Here is a 10,481-nt window from a genome sequence, read left to right as displayed (position 1 = left end):
TGTAAATTAACTAAGTTTAATTAAAATTAATCAAACTATATAAGTTAATTAAATGGGAAAAAGATAACAAAGTAATCATTTTCTTCCCAAAAAACCACCATCCACCATTTGAGAATAAAAGAAAAAGCTTTCAACCTAGTTTCATATTCGACCCTTAATTTCAAGTAAATCTCTTGCCATTTTCCTTTTATTTTTGTAGATTTGAGGTTATGAGAGCTTGATTTAGCTATCCCATGTTTGTAAAACTGTTGAACTTTTTGAAAGTTTCCATCATTGAGAATTGAATGAAATTGGTGTGAAATTGTTAGAAATTAAGCTTAGATTATGAAAATTACTAAATTGTAAAGCTAAATTCTTAGTTTAGGACATTAGGGACCAAATCAAATTAAATAAAAATTTGTTATGAATTATTGGTAGGGATAGAAAATAGAAGGTCCCTAATATGGTGGAATTGGATTCTAATCTGAAGCCTTAAATTGAAAGTTATGCTTGTCCCTATTTTAGGGACTAAATTGAATAAATTGTAAAATATGTGAAATTTGGTATTTGATTCTAATTTGTCTGGAAATTGATAATTTGGTATGTTTTGTGAACAAAAACACCGAACAACTAAGACGGAAAGGAAAAGCAAAAATCGTTGACGCGAAACTTCAGTTTGTACTTTTATGATTTGGGATAAAATATTCGATTATGTATGCATTTTTATTTATTGATGAGTCGTTGGGATGATTCTTTTGTGAAAATATGAAATATTTTAATTGATTTGTTATGGTTGAGATTCAATATCGAAACAGGGACTAAATTGAATAAAATAGAATAAAAAGTAATATAATTTAACTGATATGTGATAATTGGTATGAAATTGTGTTGACATCGAAATACACCTAGACGAGGGGTGAATTGGTGCTTTTTAAAAGGTTTTCGGGAAATGGCAAAAATTAAACGACTCAAGAAATTATAGTGGTTTGACATCAATTGCCTGCATCCACTACCTTAGCTTTTTTCAACTAAGGATTTCCCAAATCCACTAGATTTGAACCTTTAAGGACAAGGTTTAACCTTACAAAATCCTATCTTTTCAAAGATAAGATAGAACCATTTCCTCTTAGGGTTTTTTACCCAAAACCTTAAGTAACACCTCACAAATGAGAGAAAAATAATGATGAATAAGATAATACCTCTAAAAGATAGATAATCAACAATTAAGTACTCTCACACAAAGTTACAACACTTGAAAGGATGATAAAAAAACTTAACCCACAAGTGTGTCTAAGAAATATTTAGTGAAAGATTGATAAAGATTGGAAAATTGAGTTCTTGGAGGTTAGGTACTTGTTTCTTGTCTTTGTTGACTTCAATGGGGAGCCTTGACCTTGTATTTAAGTCCTCTAACAACCTTGTGGACGTTAATAGCTGTTAGAAACAAAATAAAGTCGTTGCAACCATAAAAACCAATATTAAATGCAGTTTGCAACTTCGTTGTATCAGTAGAATGATTCTTGTATAGGTAGAAGTCTTTCCAAAATATTATCGTTGGGCTTGTTCTATCAGTGTAAGTTCCCTTATATCAGTAGAACTCTAAAGGTTTCATTTGATATCAGTAGAACCAATCAGAGTATCAGTAGAAATGCAGGGGATACTGAACTTTGGTTGCTGTCTTGACTTGTTTCGGTAGAAGTCCTCAAGGTATCGGTAGAACTCTGGTGATTTCAACTCGTATCGGTAGAAGACATCAGAGTTTCAATAGAAATGCAGGATAGGTTGAACCTTGACTACTGTTTTGACTTTTTACGGTGAAAGTCTTCAAGGTAATGGTAGAACTTTGAGGATATAGTAGATCTAACCAGGGTATAGATAGAAGTCCCAGGCCAAAACTACCTTGCTTACTGGAGTGTGTTCTATCGATAAAAGTCCAAGCTATATCAGTAGAACACAGAGTTGTTTTGGTAGAACTTCCAGTTCTACCGGTAGATTTCTATAGCCTTTTCAAGGTCATTTTCATCTTGATTTCTATCGACACTTGTCCACCTAAGTATCGGTAGAAGTCCTTCTGACTTTAAAAAAAACTTGTTAAAAATCAAGTTAATTCAAGGCTTTTTAAAAGTTTATTTTGTCGAACACTTTGAAAATAATTTTCAGGACTTATAAACAATTTTTACAGATTTAAGTAGGGGATTTTTAATTTTCTTTTTGTTATATCAAAATACTTGAAAAACTAGAGTTAACAAATTGAGTTGAAATATGTTAATGTTACATGATAGATTGATGATGAATAGTGAATAATGTAATGTGAATTGAACATTAATACCCTATTAACTAGTCAAGCTGAGCCGGATATAGTTGGCATGTCATAAGATTAGGTTTTATATGAGTTTATGTGCTTATGTGCTAGGATACACTTCATGTGTAACACCCATAACCCATTTCCGTCATCACAATAGGGTTACGCAGTATTACCATACAATTCGAAACATTCCATAACAAATAGCTTCCAAATCATCAAATTAATTAACAATATTCATAAATAATTCAGAATGAAGCAAGACATACATTCATGGGGTCTTAAATCAAGCCTACGAGGCCTTAAAAATAGTTTAGGAATAATCAGAGACCAACTCGAAACAAAACAATAGATTTAGGACAAAAATGAAAAATTTCAAAACAGGGGTTACACCGCCATGTGTCCAGGCCGTATGATAGAGCCCAGACTATGTAGCTCAAGACATGGCCATGTGGCTACTCCACACACCCGTGTACTCACCCATGTAACTCACTAATTTGGGTCAGGCGACTGTGTCGCAGGCCGTGTGCCAGCCCATGTGAACCCTACATCTAACACGCCTATGTGAGTTGCCCGTGTGTGGCACACAATCGTGTGTTAGCCTGTGTCCCAAGACGTGTATGCTAAAAAATGACTGAAAATAACTTGCATTCAATTCTAACATACCTTGCTTAATTCATATCAAAATTACCATTCCATACTTGACCACTCATGCTTAAACTTGGAACTTAACAAGCATACCACACTAGTTACTCTTTCCACTACATCAAAAGCACAACACATAACACATTGCAAAAAAAATTGTGAACCATACAATCATGACTAAATGATCATATTACATGCCATATAAGCCAAGTTAAATTCAAAATCTACCAAAGAGGTCCTCGGATAGTGTGATTCTTTGAGTTGTTTCGATCTCCCAATTTCCACAAAAATGTAATCTACAAAGAAGAAGACAAGGACACGAGTAAGCTTTCATAAAGCTTAGTAAGTTCGTCGATTAAATAATAAAGCTTACCAAATCAAACATAAAATACAAATAACAAGATTAATTAACATAGTTCCTGTCAACAAGGTTATAAACAGAATTCCTATCAATCACAGCTCTCAACAAGTGAGTAATGCTCAAAAATAAAGACAAATCAATTTTCCACATTTCAATAACATTTAGTAATATTAGACAATGCCCGATAAACGATATACAGATATGAGTATACTGTTAACCATCCAGAACACACTAAATGCTCATATGAGCTAATCCAACCGAAAAACACCCCTCAACACTAAGTGTCTAACTCGTAGGCCAACACCCACCCTCGTAACACATCAGAAACACTGTAATATAACTCAATAGTCCGCAATAAATGCAAGACTTCAGTATATTCAGTGAACAGAGGATAAATAGAAGTCATCATCACATCTCATACCAATCCTGTACCACGTGTAAATAACCTATTGACATGCCAGTCATACTTTATCCTATGTTATCTGGCTCAGGATTTATAAACAGAAAATAGTGCCATCGTTTCATCCCATTAGCTCTCATTTATAAGAAAAAAATTTGTATTAATCAACATTCAACAATTTAATTTCGTCTAATATACATTTAAAAATGAATTAGAATTAAACCGGTCGAACTTACCTGACTAAACTACAACACAATAAGGTACAGAGACTATTCCGCAATTTTCTATTTTCTGTGATTATCAGCTCATTCTTGATCTAATATGAAACCAAATCTTGACCAAAGTTTTCAAGCCCTAACATAAAAATGGCTATTTGGTTCTTTCCACAAGAAGAAGAAAGGAAAAATGATGATATTTACGTCAATTTTTTAATTTTAACCTACCATTTAATTATTTACAACTTTAACCTTTTAATTTTAACTTAATAATGTACTAAGACATGTCCATAAATGTCCACTATAATTACCTAGGGTATAGTTACCATTTAAGGAGGGTTTAATTGCACAATTAATTTTTCAATTATTTTAAATTAACAAAATAAGCTTAATTTCAATTTAACCATAAATTAATTAGGACTTAATAAGGAAATAGCCCAAAAGCTATTGGATCAATCATATCCACCACCGCTTGGACTTTTTGACCATGATTTAATAACCATTTTAGCCCTTTTACTATTTTAAATCTATAGCGACTAACTTTTACCTCTTTTACAATTTAATCCTTTTTAATTAATTAATTATCTAAACGATAAAATTTCTTAACCATAATTTAATATGATACTAATGACTTCGTAAATATTAAATACTTAGTATTTACAAGCTGACACGTCAGAGTTGTGGTCCCGAAACCACTTTTTTTGACACAAATGAAAAATAAGTTGTTACATCGTGTGCCAATATGCACTTTACGTTCTAGTTTCCCTTACTCGATTTTTCTGTTAATGCACTTCAGTGTCATTTGGTTGGATGATCCGTGTATTCGTCCAATTCCGAGTTAGGTTAATAGGGGTCATTAATGATAAGTTTGATAACTTATACCGAAATGAATTAATATGTTGCTTGATATTTTGAATATGTTCATATATGAATTGAATTGAGAAGTATGTATCTTATTATGTAAAGCAAGTGAAATCAAGCCCTAAGAGCCGAATCGAATGTGAATGAGTCAGTAGACTCTAGAATCGATAAAATGGTAAGTATAAGGTAAGCGAATTGAATTAGTTATACAAATTTGATAGAAGTGATGCCATTGCCATAGATGTATTGATGTTAATTAATGATTGTATAGAAGTTCTAAATGGTAGAGGAAAGGGAAGATGAATAGATTCGTTATGAACTTGTTTGAAATAATGTCAATGTTATTTATGCATATGTATTGAAATTTTATTTGAGTATAAGCACAAAATGTTCACTTGAAAAGTATGTAACAAATGATGGAAATAGTATGATTGATGAATGTCTAGTTAGGTTGATTTGTTAATTGGTATATGCATTATGTTGTAACAATGCAGCTATGTTCTTATATCTTGAATCATGAAAGTACTACTAATCCCTAGTGCTTATTGTATGGTTTGTTGTCTTCGTGTGCAGATGCAAGTTCTCTCAAAGTCCCAAAAAGGTGAAGTCAGCATCCAAACCACATCTATCGACTCAATATAGTTTGTATAGTTCTCATCTTTTAATCTAAGGGCATGTACTTAGGCTTTTATTGTTCAAAGGTTATAAATGGTCAAAATTGTATTATAGTGTTTTAGATATAATGTGATGGTTGATGTTTATGCATATTTGGCTTGGTTGTAAATGATAGATCGTTGAATTAGTTGTAAAGAAAGGGAGTATACATGTTTTTAGGTCGCCCAAACTTATACAAGTTGATTTCTCTAGAAACAGTTTGTCATGCCGCGACGTCAAATGATTGTCTTTGCAATGAGACCAGGTTTTCATGCCACAGTGCGACGTTGAATATTAAACGTTTTGACAAGGCTTACTCAGTATGTTGTATCGTGATGAGGAACCCCCTAATGTCGCGATTTCAACTTGATGTTTTAGAATTTTTAGAATTTGGTATTATTTCGGCCCTAGGTTAGAAAAAGAACTTTCGTAAGCTCAAATAAGACCCGAAATTGATACCATATTGTATTATACACATAATTTACTTATATTAAATGTATAATGACGTTGGTTTGAATATGATTGGTTATAGTTGCTCTTGCAATGAATATGATACCTTGTGACTCGGACCCAACGATAGGATCAAGAATTGGGGTGTTACATTAAGAAACCCAAAAATGGAGCAACAAAATTAGGGATGGAAAAATAACATAAAAGATCGATGAATTCTGACCAAATTTTACTCCATAGGGTTGGGTATTTTTTTTGTTGCTAAAATTGAGTTCAGGTTGAGTTGGGTTAATTTTAAAAACTAGTCGAGTTAGATTTAGGATAAACCTGCTCCACCTTGCCTCGAGAAATTTATAAAATTAACTCTATTTTAATTTTTAATTATAATTTAGCCCCAATCCAATTTTAATAGGAAAACTTTTTTGGTTGGATCGGGACCATTTCTGCCACCTCAGTTTTTCTTTACTCTGAAATGGTGATTTTCCCATCGAATCACCATCTCTGCTAAATAATCAACAAGTGAGTTCAATCCCCCCCCCCCTTTTTTTTCCCAATACCCATAAGATAAATGCATGAGAAATTGGGTTGGTAACTATAAATAAAAAATTGCCATACAAATTCCTTGTGTAATAGAACGAAGTACAAACGAAAGATTTGGTGTTTCTATAGAAATTTTCAAGAGCCTATTTGGTGTTTTATTATGATTCCTAGGGAATCAAAATAGACAGTCAACAATGTCATGCTTTAGATGTTGGCGACCATCTCTTATTTTCAAATTTTGGCAGCAACAAAAGTAGCAGAAAAGGTTAAAAAAAATTGTTTGATGTGATAAAACTGAAATAAGTTTGGGTGGGGTTGATTCAGTTCGGGATAGGGTATGGAATAAAATTTGGGGTTTGGGAATCGGGGTGGGTTTATTCTTCTAATGTCGGGTCGATTCGAGAGTCATGGGTCGGATATGAAAGTTCGGGTTGGAGTTGAGGTGAGCAAAAATTCATCCCGCCCCCGTTACCATCCCTAAATATAACAAACCCAATAATAAAATGAGAAAGATGGAAGAGGTTTGAGAGAATTAAGCCATGGGTTTTTACTAGATTCCCACAAACGACAAAAGCTTATTATGGATGGAGTTTAGAGATGGTGTTGAAGGAAGGTGAGATGCTCCTAGTTTCCCAAAAGACGAAGGTGAAATAAGGGGTGTTAAAAGTCAATTAGGTGTTTGGTTAGTAAAAAAGATGAATGTGAGAAAGGTATAATATGTTTAATACTAGGAATTTCTCTCTAACAAAACAAATAAAAGATGGAAAAAGGACTTTTGACTTTTCTACTTTGTGTTAAGTACATAAAAAGAACAGAATCATTTCAATATAAATTTAGTGTTTTAAAAACTACTGTAATATATCACAATATATATTCCTAATTACTACCTTCATTGCTTTATTTCATTCAAAATAACTCTCATATCAAATGAATAACATTTAAAATTTCGTTTTCGGAATAAGTTGTAAGCCTTCATTTGAATAACATAACGTATATGTGTATATAAGTAAAAAGAAAAAAGAAAAAAAGTGAGAACATTTTATATTGAAGGAAAAAGATTTGAATTGAAATGTCTTTGAAATTATGCATATATATATAAATTTGTGAAAAACTTGAAAAACTAATAAAGTGATTTTTTAGTTACGAGAAGTTATTTGAACAAGAAGTTTAAATAAGATTGATTTTTAAGTGGGTATTTTCTTTTTTTTAGAAATGTGGATAGATTTTTCTTTTAGAAGTAAATAGTTTGTTTTATATAAATTTCAAAGGAGATGGAAAAGTTTTTAATTGTCGGTTAAGTTGTCGTGAATAGGGACTTACAAAAATAATTTTAGATTGAAAAAGTAACAATTAATATAGATAATTGATTACGTAGTTTGAATCTAATCTAATTTTTATTAGATTTTATTTAGAGAGAAATCCAATTTTACTTTTTAAAGGCCTTAATCAAAGTAGAATCCACTATAATCTTCATAGTACAAAAAATATTTTAAGCTCAATGATGCTCGTATTCTTTATAGCTTCATTCCTATACTATTATAATGAAATAACCTTCCCACTAAAACTTTCCGCCCACAAATAAATAACACAGTTTGTATATATATATATAGTACTTTCACTTACTAATATTCCCCACACTAAATAGACTAAACTCTCTTAATTCCACACTTAAAATAGTGTGATCAAAATAGGTTTCAATCACATATTATGGAAAAGAATAATGTAGAGATATTGATCTGTAAACCTTTTCGATCCCATTCTCATAAAGAAAGAGAATCACACTTAATTTCACTTTGTTGCACGTGGTTATTATTATCTAAGGTTTTTTTTTTTTACTATAATTTGACTCATCACATTAAATTTAATGAAGTCTTTTATTATAATATTAAAAATCTTATCACATGCATATATATATATATGAAAACCACATATTTAGAATATAAATTTGTGTTTAAAAATAATATACAATAAATAATGAAATGTATGATTTGAAATTAATTAATTATAATAACATATGAAATATGTACAATATTAAAATAAAAAAATTATATTAAATTGTGAGTAAAATGAAATTTAAATACATAACTACATCACCTTAAAAAAAATACAAAAAATACATCATATTAACAATACTAAATGCACTACAATTGTTTATCATGGTATTGACATCAACCGTGAGTTAGTGTCAAGTTGACTTATTGCACCAACTCAATTAACAATATTATTAATATATATACAACTAATAGAGATAATAAATTGTGCATATTAAAATAAATATATTAAAATTAAGTTTTGGTTATGTGGTAAATTAAAGGTTTTAAAAATTCAATTGGTGTGGGTTCAAATTAGGACATATAAATATTTTAATTTTTATTGATTTTTGTTAAAATAAAAAGACTAAAGTACCATCAAATAATATAACTTAATTTAGTTACAGAATGACATTTTTTATAATTTATTTAATCGAGTTGATGTAGAGTTGACTCGTGATTCCAACTCAATTAGGGATTTGAAAAAAAATATAAATATATTAGTGTTGATAGTATAAAATAATAGAAACTTGTAAGGATTATGATTTTAATATTTTAATTTCATGAATTTGTTTAACTTTTATTGAACTTATAATAAATTTAATGTTCTGGATTATACCTTCACTAAACAAAAATTCTGGTTTATATTAAGGGTGAGTGTTTGAATAAATTAAGTGAAAAAATTTTGAGTTAGTCGAGTTGACGAGTTTTATTTTATCATCTAAATTCGATTTGAAATTTTTTCATGTCGAGTCGAACCGAGTGAAATTGTTTGAGTTAAATTAAAAAAAAATTAAACATATCAAAATATCTTGATAGAATATAACTAATTCCATATTAGAGCACATAAATTTAAAACAATATATATTTGAAAACTATTTCAAAGTAAAATAAGAGAAAATAAGATACTTTAGTATTATAAACTTGAATTGGTTATTTACTTGTTTATATATATATTTTTTTTTCAGAATTTTTAAATTATGAAATTTTGGAAATTTTTTTTTATAAATATTTGTATTTTTGAAAATTTGAAATTTATTTTGAACTTTTTTTGCATTTTTTTTTGTTGAAAGAGACCAACTTGTTCATTTTGGAAATTGAAAAGGACCAAAGAGATATTTACACCAATCCGTTATTCAAGTAATTTGAAATGTAAAATTCAACTTGACTCAAACTCAAAAAACCGAATTACTTATTCGAATTGACTCGAAAAAACCAAATAACTTGATTAACTCAAAATTCATAGTTTTTTTCAATTTTTTTAAGTTGAATCAAGTTTTACTCACCCTAATTAATACAAAAGGGAAGTTTAGGGAAAAAATTGTTTGCATATTCTTTCAACCACGTAGATAGAATTTGTGGCAAAAAGTTCAAAAAAGAAAGTAATTATAATTTACAAGGTCAGTACTTCTATCAAAGAATATGGCACCAGTATTGATTTTGGCTCAAAATTAGTCTGCTAAATTGACTCAAGTTTTTTTCCCTCCTTTTTCGTCAAGGTTTGTCAACATTTTATTGAACCAAGAAAAAGAATTTAGACATCTAACAATTTTGAAGTTCCGACCTGAAAATCTATAATTACTTTGCTCACCTCATTTGAAGATTCAATAAATGATCTTACCCAGACGAGAAGGTATGTGAGACCAATGACATGTGACTGCTTAAATGTGCTTTAAGTTGTAACTGTAATTGAGTAGTCACTAGGCATATTTAATGAAAATTCAGAGTGCAGCAGTAAATTAAATACAGAACGTAAGTGATATGCTTCTTCGGGCATTGAGTGTCAATAAATGTGGTGTTTTACCTCCCACGCCCACTCTAAATCTATTGAAGAACAGAGTGTCCAGCAAATCAGGGAGAAAAAATGGCAACTCAAAAGTCAAAACTGAGTCTGCAACAGTGCAACTCAGATCTAAGTCTCTTTGTCTGGTGGCCATCTACATCATTCCTGGTTGTAAAATAGCAACTGCTGCTCAATGCTCATTCTGTACATTCTTTTATTGAAGGATAAATTTGTCACAACACTTTTATTAGAAATTGAAAT

The sequence above is a fragment of the Gossypium hirsutum genome, chromosome A07, assembly GCF_007990345.1.
Source record: "Gossypium hirsutum isolate 1008001.06 chromosome A07, Gossypium_hirsutum_v2.1, whole genome shotgun sequence".
Taxonomy (NCBI): Eukaryota; Viridiplantae; Streptophyta; class Magnoliopsida; order Malvales; family Malvaceae; genus Gossypium; species Gossypium hirsutum.
Note: the sequence above shows the minus strand (reverse complement) of the source record.